This window comes from Rhinolophus sinicus, chromosome 7, assembly GCF_057876585.1.
Source record: "Rhinolophus sinicus isolate RSI-liver-muscle chromosome 7, RSI-T2T, whole genome shotgun sequence".
In the NCBI taxonomy this organism is placed as follows: Eukaryota; Metazoa; Chordata; class Mammalia; order Chiroptera; family Rhinolophidae; genus Rhinolophus; species Rhinolophus sinicus.
Genome location: NC_142507.1, coordinates 6,758,372 through 6,774,803, shown reverse-complemented (window position 1 = coordinate 6,774,803; position 16,432 = coordinate 6,758,372). Strand labels below are relative to the sequence as shown.

The window sequence follows — 16,432 nt, the reverse complement described above, 5'->3', positions numbered from 1 at the left end:
TCACCTCTTTCTTGAAATCTCATTCCATAAGCATGTTTTATTAATGATCTATTAATAAGCATTCACTTAAAACATGACTGATTAAAAAGTAGACCTGATTTTAAGTAAGTGTTCTGAAAATATTTCATTTATTGAATTCATTGAGGCTTAAGTTCTCATTTGTATAGCTAGAGGGTAAATTACAGATACTCATGCTTGTTTTATCATTATAATTAAAGCAGTACTCATATTTGCAACACTAATTAAAATTCTATTCTGACCCATATAAATTCAGTCTCTCCCACAAATAGATTATTTTCAAATCTTTATACAAAATATACTATATATGTGTGATGAAAGTATCTATCTTTGGTGTAACATAATCAAGGTTAAGAGAAAGTAAAAATTAGGTTCAGACTTTGTAATACTGCAGGGTACATTTTTAGTACCCTACAGAGAGAATTAGTCACACGACTCCCATTAACTTTAATGGAACCTGTATGGGCAAATTGTACGCTGAAATTCTTAGGAAGTTAAACGTCAGTGGAGTTTACTAGTTTCATTTTTCCTCTTTGGAACTTTAGTTTTGACTACCTTTACTTTCTAATGGTCTAGAGGGAAGACATGTCAATAAAAATGATTAACATAAATGTTTTCCAAGTTTTATAAGCCCACATTTTCTCTACATTTGCCCAGAAGTTAGAAATCTGCAAACAATGCTTACTAGCATTTGGGATTTAATTAGCAAGTAAATTCAATGAAATCAAGGACATAGTTTTAAAATATGAATATAGTAGTGTTCTTTAAATATGAATATTGGAGCATTTCTTATCCCCTAGTGCTTATTAATTTATCACATTTCTATTTGCAGTTACAATAGCAAAATCAAAGACTTTAAAAATATTTTATTATAATATATGTTAAAATTAAATACCTGTGTAAACATATTTAGTTGCTTATATTTGAAATGAAATGTATTTGGAATTCTATATATTGATCTTATTAAAATATTATACCACACCCAGGCCCTGTTGAGAAGGAAACACATGGACAGTTAAAAATTAAAACATACTCACAAGGGACAAAAGGAACTTAAATGTTCTTCAGTACCATCAACAGTCCCTTTACTGACTGTGAATTCTGTCACCTGAATGTGTGGTTTAGTCAACCACTCCATTCAAAACTGGTTTAGTTAATATAGAATTTACATTTACCACACGTAATGTAAAAAGAGGTAAATGAAGATTCTTCTAATGTCAATGTATCTAGATGTGCACAGCACTACTAATTTAGGAAACAACTAGGAATCCCTCAATTATCTTTCCTCTATCAAATAGACCTATGCATATTTAGAATTTTCTAGAAAGTCACCATTTTAGAAAATGAACTTAAAAAATTTAAAAAGAACCCTCAGTGTAACCTCACAAGAATCTTTCATTTCACCTTATCTGGGCATCTAAATAACAACAACAACAACAAAAATTAGACTTATCAGATACAAAAAGAAAAAGCATCGTTTAATCAGGAACAAAAAGCAGACATTAAGGAGAGCACCGATAACATCATAAATAATTTCATATGGGAGAAATGTTTCAGAAATGAAAAGAGCAGTCAAATACAATCTGTTTCATAAGCTAAGTTTCCTGTAAAAACGTTAATGGGTTATCATAATGAACCCTTGAAATAGGTATACCATTAGTGAATATTAGTGCTGAAACGTTAGCCATTTAGTCTACCCCATCATTTTAAAGAAATGGAACCTCCAAGAGATCAGATGACTATCCTACCATCTCTCAGCCACTTAATTGCAAGGAAAACTAGAATTAAATCTCTTGACTCCTCATTCATTGATTGGGCAGTTTTTTATTGAGCACCTACAATGGCTTTCCACAATTTTAGGAAAGGGGTTGAAGTGATAAACAAGACATCCAAGATCCTTGCCACCTTGGATCTGACATTGTAAATGGGGAGATACAACAAAGAAGGAAGGAAGTAAAAAAAAAAAAGACAATTTCCGGTTGTGGTACATAATCAAAAGGATTCGGTGTGATTTTTACCAATTGAGGATGCCACTATTTGATAGTATTTCTCTCCTCATCTCCTTTTCTATCCTTGAAGTTAAAAGGAAAGAGAGGTTTATCAGTAGATGTGCTTTCATCCATCTCATTGGTCAAGGTCCCTCAAAGGCCTCCACATATTCAGGAAGTACACCGATATTTGCCATACTTCATTACATTCATATTATGTGTTTGTCAGCTGTCAAAACACCCACTGTTATGTGAGTTTTCAGTATCTGATTTTGCTGCTTTTGGTGGTTTGGGTTTGTCCCCGTGTCGTAGGACTAGTTCAAAGATTGAAAATCTAAGAGCATGTGGTAAAAACAGTTTCAGAAAAGGTGTATGGGCAAGGATTCCCCTCCAGAGCAAAGATGGTTGTTCCCCCCACCCCCACCCCCATGGTTATTTCCCATTCCGTGTGATTTTTCTGTGTAAAGAACAAAAGAGAGTTTGAAAGATGAGGTGGGGTGTGACTCTGGCTTCTTGTCATTCTGTGAAATTATACTGACTGTCTTATCCTCAATGTCAGACAGTAAAACTGTTTCTTTTAACAAGCAAAAAGGATGTTTAGTGCGTTTGTCTTTCATTTTTTCTTAGTGCATAATTTATGTATGGCCCATTTATTAATAACCATGAAGTGCTGTACCTGGAAATCTCAAAAAAGAACAGAATATACAAAATAAAAATGAACATTTCATAAGGCAGCTTTATTTTTAGATTAAAAAAACCCTTGCCCTAGTTAATTCTTTCTGAGAATGTTGGATAAAATCCAACAGAAATTATTCAATTATTAATGTAACCATATTTATTAAATTAAACAAGAATTTCAACTATATCCTGGTTCCCAATAAATCTTAAGGGAAATACAACATTTTTTATAATGACATGTTGTACCTAAAAGAGAAACCATTTTAATAAAGCACCATTTCTGTGAGTTCCTTGAAGGCAGCAGAGTTTCTTGTATGTCTTTTCCTTGCCTAGCATAACGACACATTATATTGTAATGCTAATAAAATCCACAGTAGCTAACCAATATTTATGAAATAATATCTGTGAGGCATCAGTCTTATAAGTTAGGTACTATTATCATTTCATGTGACCAACAAAGAGAGATTAAATATTTTCCCAATGTCATTCAGTTGATGAGAAGAAGAGCTAGGATTTGAACTCAATCATCTGACTCTAGAACCCACCTTCTTAATCATTAACTTTTCTACTTTCCACAACTTGTTTAGAGTAGACATTCAAACAAAAATGCATTTAAATTACATTGAAATCTCAATAGATTTTAGCCTTTGTGCTCTAAGCCATTAAGGAGACTTACACTTCTGGATACATGTCTGGGGTAAAAAGTAAAATATTAAGTTCATTGAATAATTCTACATATTGCAAATACTCGAGGCCTTGTAGAAGTCTAGAACTGGAAAGGATTTTAACAGTCACTCTAGTTCAATCCCCTCCATTTTCAGATGTGGACCCAATCTGGGTCCAGAGAGATGACTCAATTACTGAGTGTCATACAACTTACTAATAGCAAAGTCAAATTTCCTAATTTTCAGACAAAACTATTTGAATTATGTACTTATTTGAAAATGAATGACTCATACCTAGATTGTTAGCGTTATGTAATATGGCAGACAGGCTCTGGAAGTGTCATCCCTACCTCCTGATGACCTTGTGTGATCCCCTTTCCTTGAGTATGGGTGAGCCCTGTGACTTGCTTTTAACCAACAGAATTGGCAAAGGGAATGGGACGCACATAATCACATAAGATCACAGCTCCCTCTGTCATTCTTGCTACCTTTGATGAAGCGGTGGTGTTGGAAGACCCCTGTGGTAAGGAACTGAGGGCAGCCACTAGGAACTGGGGGGGAATGTCCAGCCAATAGCCTGCAAGGACCTCCAGCTGACAGCCAGGCCCTCAACATTACAACCTCAAGGAAATTAATTATGGCCGTGCCCTTAGTGAATTTGTGCATGGATCTTTCCCCAGTTGAATATTCAGATAGGAACTCAGCCCTGAACAACGCCTTGCCTGCAGCCTTTCGGAAAACACAGATAATCTGTGCAGACTCCTGGTTCACAGAAATTGTTAGATAGCAAATGTCTGTTGCTTGAAGCCACTACTTTTAGGGTAATTTTTTATACAACAACAGAAAACTGATACATGTAGTTATCTGTATGATGGGTGAATAATAATAACATTTGAAACATGTTAGAAATTCAAAAATTAAATATTATGGCTTATTGGTAACAAATGAAAGAGTTCTGAATTTATCTCTGGAGATTATGAATTATGTATCAATTTAGAAGCTCACAATCTTTCCAAATGTTATGTGTACTATATTAGATGAAGGAGCAGGAAAACTATAACTTAAAATAAGTTTAGGGAGTCCAAAATAACAATATGCTGTCAAACTTGAATGTTTATTCACATTTGAAACTGAAAATCTATATTTTTAGGTTGTTTTTTTAACCCGTTCCAGAATACAATATTGTATCTTTTCTTATTATGCTTAGAGGCAAAAGAATAAAAATGAGTAGAAAAAAAAGCATATGATTTTTTTTCTTACTGTAAATTTTGGAACACAGAAGCAGCTAAGAAAGCTGAAAATATGTTATTTTTCCTACCAATGGTAGTCGAAAAGAAGACCTACACAACCAGTTTCAGAGGTAACACTGGGGCATCAGTAAAAATAGGGAAGCTTTTTAATTGGACAACTTACTGGCTTCTACCAACTTTTACTGGTTGGAGTGTGTGAACTTGGGCACTCTTTTTAGGACTGCATGGTTTTCATATTCAGGATGCCTGCATGCATATATGTGTATGGATAATTGCTATGCCTGTACCAAGGATATGAACTGTGTAAAATTACTGTAGGAAGTTGTAAATGATGTATGAAATGAGAAATCTTTGCCCACTGGCAGTACACAGATAGAACAGAGATAGTGACGTGCAATCTCTTCTCTGTCATTTGTCATAGTATTCATCTTCTAAAAGGCAGAACATATCAATAAACCTGAGTGTCAAACATGCATACTAAACAATATATTTTACCTCTCCTTTTTAAGGTCCCAGATCTTTCTTAAAAACCAGTTGACAAAACCTTTGTGCTGAAGATAAGTGTAAAGAACTTCTATGTTAATGATTTCAGTTACCCATCCCAAAACACTAAATGCAGAAATTCTGAATAGTGCTGTGTGGATGTGCCTTTATATTCATAGTACTTACTATGAGTGTGTAGACTTGCCATCCAAAGTAAACCTTTTTGTGAGGTTTATATAGAGGCTTTATCTACAATGTCTAACATGCAACCATTTAGAAACTTCTGAGGATAGGATTGACACTTTTATCTTGCATCCCAATGTTTGAAAGACTTCAGATTTCCTCCTTGTCATTGACTGGCAGAATCAAATGGAAGCAGCGCCTGTCTCCTAAATTTGTTTTAATATAAAACTCCAATTAAGTAATTAAACTTATGCACATTCCATGTCATCTTGAGTCCCAGGAAAACAAATCTGAAAAAAAGAAACAAAAACTAAATAGGAAACAACAAAAACCTCCACAAGTTGTCATATATATTTAGATTACAGAATTCAAGTTTAGAAATTAAAATCAATAGAACAAAGGTTGTACCTATGTACAAAAATACGACCACCATGGTCAACTTCAAAACAAGCACATGAAAGCGTAAGCCAAATAGCTTTTTGTTCTTCAAGAAGTTACCAGCTTACCAGTATAGAGCTCAAACTGTAAGAAGCGATGTTTTTCAGTGACACTTTATGTTTTTATGTACATAGAAGGAAATTTTAATATTTATTAATTGCACCTTTCTCAAATGGGAATGTTTTCCTTCATGCGCCAGTTGTGATTGTATTAACAAAAATACAAATAAAGGATCTACTCTGGCATTTGACCTTTTTTACAGCATGCTATCGATAATTCTTTCTGAAAGTGTAAGACAAATATTTCCTTAACCAAATGAGTTCATCTCTTCTTGGAATCACGACTGATGTTTGTTTGTTTGTTTGTTTGTTTTGCTTGATGAAGTTGGAAGTGAAATGTCTGATTTTATTTCCCATCAGTAGACTACCTAGATGAATGTATTCAGTGTTGCATGTGAGTCACTTAAAAATGGTAGTTTTGTCACTGTGAATAGATTCAAAAGAGCATGAGACAAAACAAAATCTGCATTTTGTTTATTTTCTAAATATAGTGTCAATATTGTCTCTTTCCAACAAACAGCAGAAATTCATTAAAAATCTTCAGTCTCAAAAAAACACACAACAACTTTGAAATGTTGACCCAATAATTGAGATTATATTGAGAGTCTGGACATTTTCCCCACCACCTTTAGAGTTAATAGACAGAGACTTCTGTTGCGTTGTTTGTTTCATGGACTCTTTCTCTTCCTTACATTGTACTTGTCCCATTTTGGTTGGTGGTGCTTTTGTCACTAACGTGCTATGACCCCCTCAGCTTCCTGTCCTTTGACCCAGTTCTTATTACTCTCATTTGCTTACAGAAAATTCCTCAGTTGCTCTCTTCTCCTTCTTTTTAAGTATCTGTACATGTTGAAACTGGGACCAGCATATTAGCAACTGACGGCTCTCTCATTCCTCTCTCATGGTAGTTTCATTTTCTCATTGTTTATGTGATCAAACACACAAAAGCTGGGAAAATTCTGAGAGTACCAGCTGGGAGGACAATTAAGGAAACACTTGCTCACATCCATACATCAGGTCATCATTCCCGCCATCCAGACGGAGAGGCTGTCAGACGGTCAGCAACCACACACTTTGTTTCCCACGACCAATCAAACATCCACACTTCACCCACCCCCAACCTCCATCACAGCAACACTGGGATTAATTTACATCAGGAAAATAGGGAGAAGTATGAAGCAAGGAAAACAGGGCCCACTTCTAATATTCATCAGATCCTCTGGGTTAAAACAATCAGTAAAACCACTGTAGTGCGGTCATATTTGCTCTTAAGTAGGGGTAGTCATTCAAAAATGATTGTAGCAGTGGTAGCATCAGATTATACACTTTTTATTTCTCTTCATATATATATATATATATATATATATATATATATATGCATGTTAAAATCAGCATGGGACTTTACGCCATCCATAACACATCCACATAGCTCTCTAGTTCAGAGATCTCCCCATTAGGAAATTCACACGTGGGCTTCAGTTGATTCAATCCGGTTGAAATATTTAAACCCATACAGTGAGGATGAACTTAAGTATAAGTCAAAATGCACCATAATTTTCCTTTCACCAAAAATTCCATCCACAATAATTGTCTCAGTGAAAATTTTTCAGGTTACCTTCGAGTAATCAGAGGGACCAAAAACATCTGCCAGGTCCTTTTGTTGGTTCACAATGTAGTTCTGGTCTCCCATCACCTACATCCGGTTTTGTTCTGGTAGCTGTACTTCCTGTTAATCATTTGCCCTGATTATCCCTCTGGAAATATTTACTCAGTGGATAGCTACATTTGACACCAAAGTTACTTTGCATCAGAAGAGCTGTATTTGATAAAGGTAAAAGGTTTTAAAATGTGGTAGGTTGCATGAGACTATAAGTAGTCCTTTTAAACGACATACTTTCATGTTGAGGAAATTATATTTTTGTTAAATTTAGTTATATGTGAGTTCTAAATTTGGGAAAGCAGAATCTTTACTTTTTTGGGCGGCTACATTGATTCATGATCATTCACATTTTCTTTTTGTTAACACTACCCCTTTTGGCAGAATATAATCAGAGATTCCATTACAGGTTATTTTGTGATTCACATTTTTGCTTAACCTTTATCCTTAAAGATAATTCAACTGTATTCATGGACCACTTAATTTAACCAATTTTATTATAAGCATGAAGCCTGTCATTTCCATCTACTGAGAATGTTGTTAACTTGGTTTTAAAAAAACATGGTCACGTCTGCCATGAAGATATTATGAACATTTGTTTCCGTGCTTGATAAGTACTGGTATCATGAAACTGTGTACAGTGAAATATGAAATAACAAAATATGAAATAGGCACTTTGCCTATTGGGAAAAAAAAAAATATTATGTTTTTGCCGACCAAATAGCAGGTAACCTAAATTCCTTTCTCTCTCTCTCTCTCTCTCTTTTTTTTTTTTTTTTAAGAGGAGCAGAAGATTTTTATTAAAGCGAAAATACAGCTCTCTTACAAGAGGGGGTACCCAAAACTGGGATGCCCCTAAATTTCTTGAAATCAGAATATTCAGATATCCTTTATGACAGCTAACTTCTGAATTTCTCTGAACAATTTTCAACATTTTTATAATTTATTTGCCTTTTGTTTTTTAATAGTGTTCAAGGGGTAAAAAATGTCTTGATGCCTATTAGCAATTAGTTGCATACATTCTTGTGAAATATAAGTTGCCTTCATTTCAGATCCATTCTAGAAAGCTGAGCTACTTAAGTTATATTTTATAACAACATAACCATTCCTCTTGCTTGAATACTGTACCAAGACCATGCAAAACTGAATTTATCTTTTTTTTAATTAATTAAAGTTTAGTGGGGTGACAATTGTTAGTTGAATTGATCTTTATAAATAAATTACCTTTTTGGAATTTGTATTAAAAATAATCTTTGCCTTATATGCTAAGTTCTGGAAGTCTTTTGATAACACTAAGAAGAAAACTAAAATTATCACAAAAGGGTGGAAATTAAATGAGTAACCTTAAAATCACCATTGAAACATAATTCTCAAATATGAAATAAAACAAAATTTCATTGATTTTAATAAACACTCGACCACCTGCCTAAAATATGTTTGCTGTTTTGGAAAATATGTTGTTATATGCAGATTTGGTATCCATGAAGTCTTGTGTAGTCAGTGATTCATTTCTATGTAAAATTGAGTAGTAATGAAATTAGTTAATTATATATAAAGCATTTAGGTATTTAATACCTGGTGCGCAGTAAGCACTCAGTAAATATTCAGTGAATATTATTATAAATCTAAATTATGTAGAAAGCCTTTCCTGCTGCCCCAGTTCTAACTATCAAAGTCTTATCCTTTGTCAGAAGCCAACTCAAATGCCACAACCTTCAGGCAACTCCCCTCAGATGGAAGTGATGACTAATCTTTGATAGGACTTTTCTTAAATATCTCATGGGCTTACTTCCCAGCCTGCCTCTGCATTTGCATAATAAATTAAATGCATTTTCTCCCTCCTTCCACTCTTAGTGTACCCAACTGACAAGAGGGCAGGACCTCCTACATTTTATCTTGGTATAGTACACAGCGAGGAGCACAGGGCCTGGCCTACCACCAGGGCTTTGTGAAAAGGACCAGTTAGACTTTAATATTTATTTAATCAAATACACAGGCAGAAAACAGGTGAGTTCAATGGCCTTTAATCTCCCTTCTATAAATAGATACAAAACAATTTACTTAGCAGCACCTTCACTTCACTGGATAAGAAAACTCTTTATTTTGGAACCATCTAGAAAGCTGAGTTATCTCCGCTTCTATTTTGCAGCAATATGGGTACCTGGCTCATGTGAATGCTGCACCAAGCACATTTGCACGAAAACTGAATTTAGGTTCTAAATCCTCACTCAAAATTTTGCTCTACTTTTGAAGACTCTATAGATATAAAATATAGACTGTGCTTTCCAGCCGAGAATGCAAGAAACAGCATTCTAATTTGAATTATTTTAAACTTTAAAGTTAAATCATCATCCACTAGTCACAATAATAGGGTTACTGGTATAGTATAGTAAAGGTTGATATATTCATTTTTAAGGTCCACACTTATTTATTTTTCTTCTTCTTATAGTAAGACACTTCCCTTTACTCAAAGTCCTTTCTTTTTGCCTTTTTTCTTTTCAAAAATTTGTTTTCTCATTGCTTTTTAATGTATCCATTCTTTTCAAATCCTTAACAAAGGAGTGTGGTTCCCTACTGACCTTCTCCCATCATTTTTTTTCTCCATTTTATCATCACATTCTCAATATGTGACATGCTGTTTTGTCTTTGGAATAACTGAGGGATTCAGATTCAACCATGTTTTTTTGTTTCATTTTGTTTTGTTTTTAACAAATAGTTCTTGAGCATTCTGTTAGTCCTTTTGCCCCTCCAGATCCAATTTCCATTCTTTTCTACTTTCTCATTGCCTTAGAAAGCTGGCCTTTATGGTCTGGATCAATTGGCCTCCAATCCCTCTGGCTTATGATCGGGTTTATGTCATAGGACTGGCATGAAGTGAGAGTTTGCTGTTGCTGCTTAATCTACCTAAGCAACATCCTATAAGGCAGCCTTCTCCTGCAGGTAGAATTATTTTTCCATGGTCAAGTTACTCCCGGCTCCCCTCGCTCCTTCTGACCTAAGTAACAGCTTTCTCCTTGTTGGTTTCTCTTAACTCTGTCCACACTTTGTAAATAAATTCTTCCATAAATGTCATTAATTGTCCCATCTATTTCCTGATAGGTCAAATTTCCTACTCTGTGGTTAAATTGATGCAGTGTCTGCTGTATATTGTTTTGTTAAGTCTTGTGAGTAAGTTGATAATATAATCCATATTTTATACATAAAGATACAAAGGCTCAGAAGGCTTAATGAACTTTCCAAGACATTCAGCTTGTACATAGTACAGCCAAAAACTGCATCATGATCTCCTGCTCCAACTCTAGCGCTCTTTGTCCTTTCTGTTCCGTTTTCCCTTCCCCGCTCCTAAATGGCTTTCCTTGGCAACATCTATCACTGGTTATTTATTGACAACCTACAGCACATTGTAGTGAGACTGTATACAGCTAAATTTACAGGTTTACAGGAAACAACATTTGACTAGGAATTCTTTGGGCCAAGAATCTCTAACTGTGAACAGTAGTAAGAAGCCATGTTTTCCATGTCAGTATCTACACAGAATTTAAGTACTGTCTCCTTATAGATCTTTGGAAGCATTAGAATTAGAATTCCTTTTGCTATCCTTGACCACATACATATTAAACGGAGGGATGGGCAATGGGTAGACAGACAAGATAAGGCAAGACAAGAGGACGAGACAAGACATGACAGCAGGCTATTAAGAGATCTGAGGGGGGTAAGAGACAACTAAGCTAGTGCCAGATGCTGGGCATGGAGAGAACACCAGTTCACCCAAAGCTCACTGAGTCAGTCAGTTGGCGTTAGCAGCGGATGGACTCTCATGAAGGGATGTAGGTTCTGGGGGTCAGTGGAGTTGTAGAGATCACCTGGAAAGCTGTCCATGTACAGCAACATGCAAGTCCTGAGGGATGTGGTCAACCATACTACTAGCAAACATTAGGTGGGAAGCTAGACTAATATGTGCTCTTCAGATCTGTTCCAGGGACAAAATAAATTAAAATATGTAAAATTTGCAACGCAGTGCTGGGCACAGTGTTTATGTGTGGTGTGACAAAGGTTTGATACTCAGCTACTGATACTCAGGTTTCTCCTATGATGGACTCGAGATGTGGGTTGGGTCTAAGATACAGGGCAGTAGACATCAGAGATCTTAACTGGGATGAAAAAGAAAATCAGGAATCAAGGCATGAACTGATATAATGGCTCATATATCAGCACCTACCCTACAAACACTTGGGCCCCACACAAAATTGCAACAGAAAAAGAAATGCCTGCTAACGGCTCTCCCACAGGCCTCTCTCTACAAATGCCCCGATTCCCTCTGACTATTCAAAGTTCTAAATTTATGATACAGATAAGATCTATTTTTCCCACAACTCACCTGTGACCCAGAATTAATTGTTCCTTTCTAATCAACACCCTTATTTCAAAATCTCAGCTCTTGGGAAATCTGATGTCATAACTGGTCATAAGATACGAAGCACTTTTAGGTTTAATGTCTTCTCCTCAGCATGTTTTGTTAACCTAAATAATCTCTAATTGGTTAAATATTTTAATGTATTGGGGAACTACTCCCATGAGTTGGGGAATATTCATTCATACCCATTAGTAACACAGAAAACTTAAGTTTTGGTGTGTTCCTGAAGGGCTCTTGTTTCCTAGAGCCTTATGAGAGAAAAGGCAAAGATACAGGATTTTTGGAAATTATGTTTCCATTCATGCCTCTACAGGGTTTATCCATCTCTCTTGGTAGAAAGACTCAGAAAATTCAGTTAAATTCAAGTAAATTATTACGTTTTTTTCATAATTATTTAAGTTACTCAATTTTTCTAAATTAAGGTATACATGTAATATAATTCTCAATCTTAAATAATCCCAAATGGATTTTTTTTTCTTGGAGCATGACAGAAATTGCTAGTAAAATTAACCTAGAAAAGTAAAGAGGCAGGAATATTTAAAAACGTATGAAAAGGGGGAGTAATGAGTGTGTAGCAACATATAAACTATGACAATTCACTAAGATTAAAGCTAATTAAAATAGTATGTATTTTAGACAGATGTACAAACTTCTAGGCAGATGTACAAGTTAAAGAATGAAATAATAAATTCAAGAATACCACTGTACACACATATTTACACACAAATATTCTATATGTCTATATATGCTTATATGTCAGTGAGTATACATACATATATAATTAAAATAAGCATTATAAAAATGTAAATAAATAGTGTTGGGACCATTTATTAGCATTTCAAAAAAACATTGGCCAATACAACAAACATTACTCTGCAAATGTCAATTTAAAATGTTTAAATGAAAACCACAGGAAACGAGCCAATGAATTACAAAATTGAAAAATTAATATTTATAGAACTCTAGAGGGCTAAAAACTTTTTTGAAATGATAAATAAAGTCACAAAGGAAAATATGAACAAAGTTGGCCTTTTAAAACTGCTGAAGAGGGGCAGCTGGTTAGCTCAGTTAGTTAGAGCGCGGTGCTCTTAACAACAAGGTCGCTGGTTCGATCCCACATGGGCCACTGTGAGCTGTGCCCTCAACTAGACTGAAACAACTACTTGACTTGGAGCTGATGGGTCATGGAAAAACACACTTTAATAATTAAATAAAATGTTAAAAAAGAAAATAAAAACTGCTGAAGAGTAAACATAAAATAAAAAGAATGCAGCAAAAGGACAATATTTGCCATAAATGTTAATATTATATAAAGAATTCTTATAAAGGGAAGAAAATATAGACAAAGGATGTGTGTGTGTGTGTGTGTGTGTGTGTGTGTGTGTGTGTGTGGTGTGTGTGTTTATGTGTATGTGTAATTAAGACAAAAGAAAATACCTTTTAGAAATTAGAAATCTGGCAAGGAAAAACAATCATGTTATCTTCTAGTCAAAGAAGTGCAAATTAAAATAGCACTAAGGTATTCTTACTTATTAAATAAGGCAAATATTATTTTCCCTTATTTTGACACAGTGCTAGATTATTGATATTCTTGGTGCCTATTTAAATTGATACAAATCATCCAGGGGAAGAAAACTAGAAATAGCTTTTAAAACTATAAAAACAATTTATTTTTTGATCCCAAAATCAAATGTCTTGAAACTTTAGGCATATAGATATTCTCTGATTCTAAAATGAGACAGACTTTTTAGAGAAAAACTTTAAAAAGCAAAGAATAAGAAGAAAAACATTAGGAATCTTCTATAACCCCACGTATAGAATTAGCCACACATAAAATTTCCGTGATATTTTATATGTATACAAAATGTTATGTATGTTGTTGAGCTCATAATATATAAATGTGTGCGTCTCATACAGTTTTTGCTTTACTTTGGGCACGAAGCGTTTTAATGATATATAATCCTCTATAGTGCATCCATGCCATGATTTATTTCGCCATTGTGTTTATTATTGGGCATTGAGGCGATCTTCAAATTTCTACTGGTTAAATAATAATGCTGTCTATAATAGCAAAAGTTCAGAAACAATCTAAAAGTTTGATAGTATGAATGGTTAAAATAGAATACATCTAGCTATAAAATTTAATAACAGCCCTGCAGTATGATGGAAATATGCTTATGATACAACATCTATCCATCAAATTGCAATTCAGAGTTGAGCTCTTCTAAGAAACTTCGCCCGGCACATGACATCGTACCAGTATTAAATGCTCACCTCACTCCCATTTCAGGGGTAGGAATTCCAGGTTTCACCCCTGCTCTGTACCCCCAGCTCGGCAGTGCCTCTTTTTCAGGCATTCTGTGGGCACCCAGAAAATGTTAATTATATGACTGACTAAATCAATCTGCCAATGGGAAGACACAATAAAATGAACCAAGCTTCACGCATCTCTTTTGTGTCCGGTTTTGGTTTTAGTGGTTTTTGTTCCGCAGACGTACGTTTATCCTGGGCTTTTGGGTGAGGAACACATGATTTTCAAATGATTTGGGAAATGTACCACCTTAATTCTAGCAGGAGGTTACATTTAGAGAGCAAATGTTCAATGCGAGGAAGTCAGTGCTACAGATGTTTCTGGTTCCTGTTCGCCTGGGCTACAGACTATCAGAGTTCAGCTCAAGAGTCAGCATTTCCATCAGACGACACCTGTGATAGCAGATGGCAGTCAGACATGCTTATGACATTACTACCAAATTAAAATAGAAAATAATGCCTAATTCTTTTCTTGAAAACAAAGAGAGTTTACTACATACAGCTTACAGGCTATGAAAATTGGGTTTAATTTCAACAATAGTAATCCTCTCGGAGAAACTCTGTTTTGTCTCCAACACTTAGAAAGCCCCAAGAAATGCTGTACAAGGTGACGCTAGATGGGAAGTCTGCATTCATTTTTCATCTCATGCGTTTCATTCGTGAAAGAAATAGGGTAGGAGACATAGGAATGATCATTCTCTCTCCTGCAGGCTGTTTCATGCAAGTGCAGCAGAATGGCTGTACTGTACCTTATAAAGCGGCACGTTTGCTGCCCACACCCTCCTGGGTTATCTGGACTGTGCTACTACTGTCTGTCAAAGCATCTATACTTTGCTTGTAACGGTCAGCAGAAAGGGCGCCTGGTGGTCACACACAGGGCACAAGTCACCCAAGTCAAAGGACGAGGAAGGGATGGAATATTCGTTATTCCTGTCGGTGTTGCAGGGAAAGATCTGGGACTTTCCTTTGCTAAATTGTGGATGGCACTGCCCAGCAGACTTTGAAAGAAAGCAGAAAACTTAAAAAGGAATGTGCATGGAAAAACTTATCATAAATATTACTTCTTCTGTTGGAGAGATTTTGCTGTTTGTAAACGATTCACTGTTTACATGACTGCATTAGATAAGTCTTGCATGTCAGCGTATGCATGCAAGTAATTGTCCCTTCACGGAAATAGTATCCTTACTCGAGGGTCAGAGGAAACATTATTCCTCTTCCTACAAACAAAGCGATGAGAACTGGCATAAAAAATGACTTTTTTGTTTTCTCTATTTATGATCACACACACACATGCACACACGCATACACACTCACATGCGTACACACACACGCACACACAGTAGTGACAGATGCAGAGCTTTACAAGGTTTGAAACAAGCATGACGTTCTCAGTAGTCCACAGTACGAATTAAATGCTTGGCTTTACACTCTCTACTTAGTTTTATGGAATTAATATTTTCCCTGCATTACATTTATCATAATTTTGGTCACCAAGTAGCCATTGGACTGTAAGTTGCTTAAATATAGAGACAGCATCTCGTTCACTATTGTAGCCACAGCATAGTTCAAAAATGTGAATCTCATGCCAGCTATGAAAAGAGCATTCTACTTAATTTTAAACTTTTTTTAGAGATTTTTTTTCTACTACATAGAAAACCAGATTATTAAAATTTAATATTTATGTCCTCAACACGTTTATATCACCATAATGTTCTGAATTACATCTCTGTTTTTAAAGATTTCCCTCTCAGATCTGAGTCTACGTTGATTCTTAAGAGAATCCTCAAAATCAAATAGCTCTTGATTTGAAATCACTTTCATTAGTATAACATGTCCAAAGCAGAACTCTTCAAGTAGCAAACCAATTGACACTTAGAACCACCAAAAGATCCAATGAATTAGTGATGGTGCTAGGTAATGTTTACTGAGTACTTACACAGCGCTGGACCCTGTGCTATTTCACAGGATATTTAAAAGCCATCACTTGATTTATCTCCCCCATTACTATTATAATGTCCACTTTATAGAAAAGGAAAGTGGGTCTGAAGAGCTTAACAACAAACCCAGTGTCACGCCACCGTATTAACTGGGGCTTGGATTCTGACCCCTTTTCCCTGATCCTGACTGGCTCTTCCACTCTTAGGTACTTGTCTCTACTATTTGCTTAATAACAATTGTTCGCCTCTCGGATATTCCCCGTTTCCGCCATGTAGGTGCCAGCAAAGTGTGTTTGTCTATGTCTAGGTCTTCAGAGCAGCCTAGAGGAGGGAAAAATAAGTTAATTTTAAC

The 16,432-nt window shown here is 35.4% G+C and overlaps 1 long non-coding RNA gene across 2 annotated transcripts in view; it reads right to left on the bottom strand.

Moving 5' to 3' along the window:
- Positions 1-2,434: 2,434 nt before the first annotated feature.
- Positions 2,435-16,432, bottom strand: part of LOC141568700 (uncharacterized) — a 37,082-nt gene continuing 23,084 nt past the window's right edge. The window contains exons 3-4 of one of the 2 annotated variants that reach the window (XR_016021686.1): positions 16,080-16,401; positions 2,435-5,555 (exon numbers count right to left, since the gene is read on the bottom strand). This is a non-coding gene — a long non-coding RNA (uncharacterized LOC141568700). The other variant, XR_012491926.2, reaches the window with a different exon arrangement.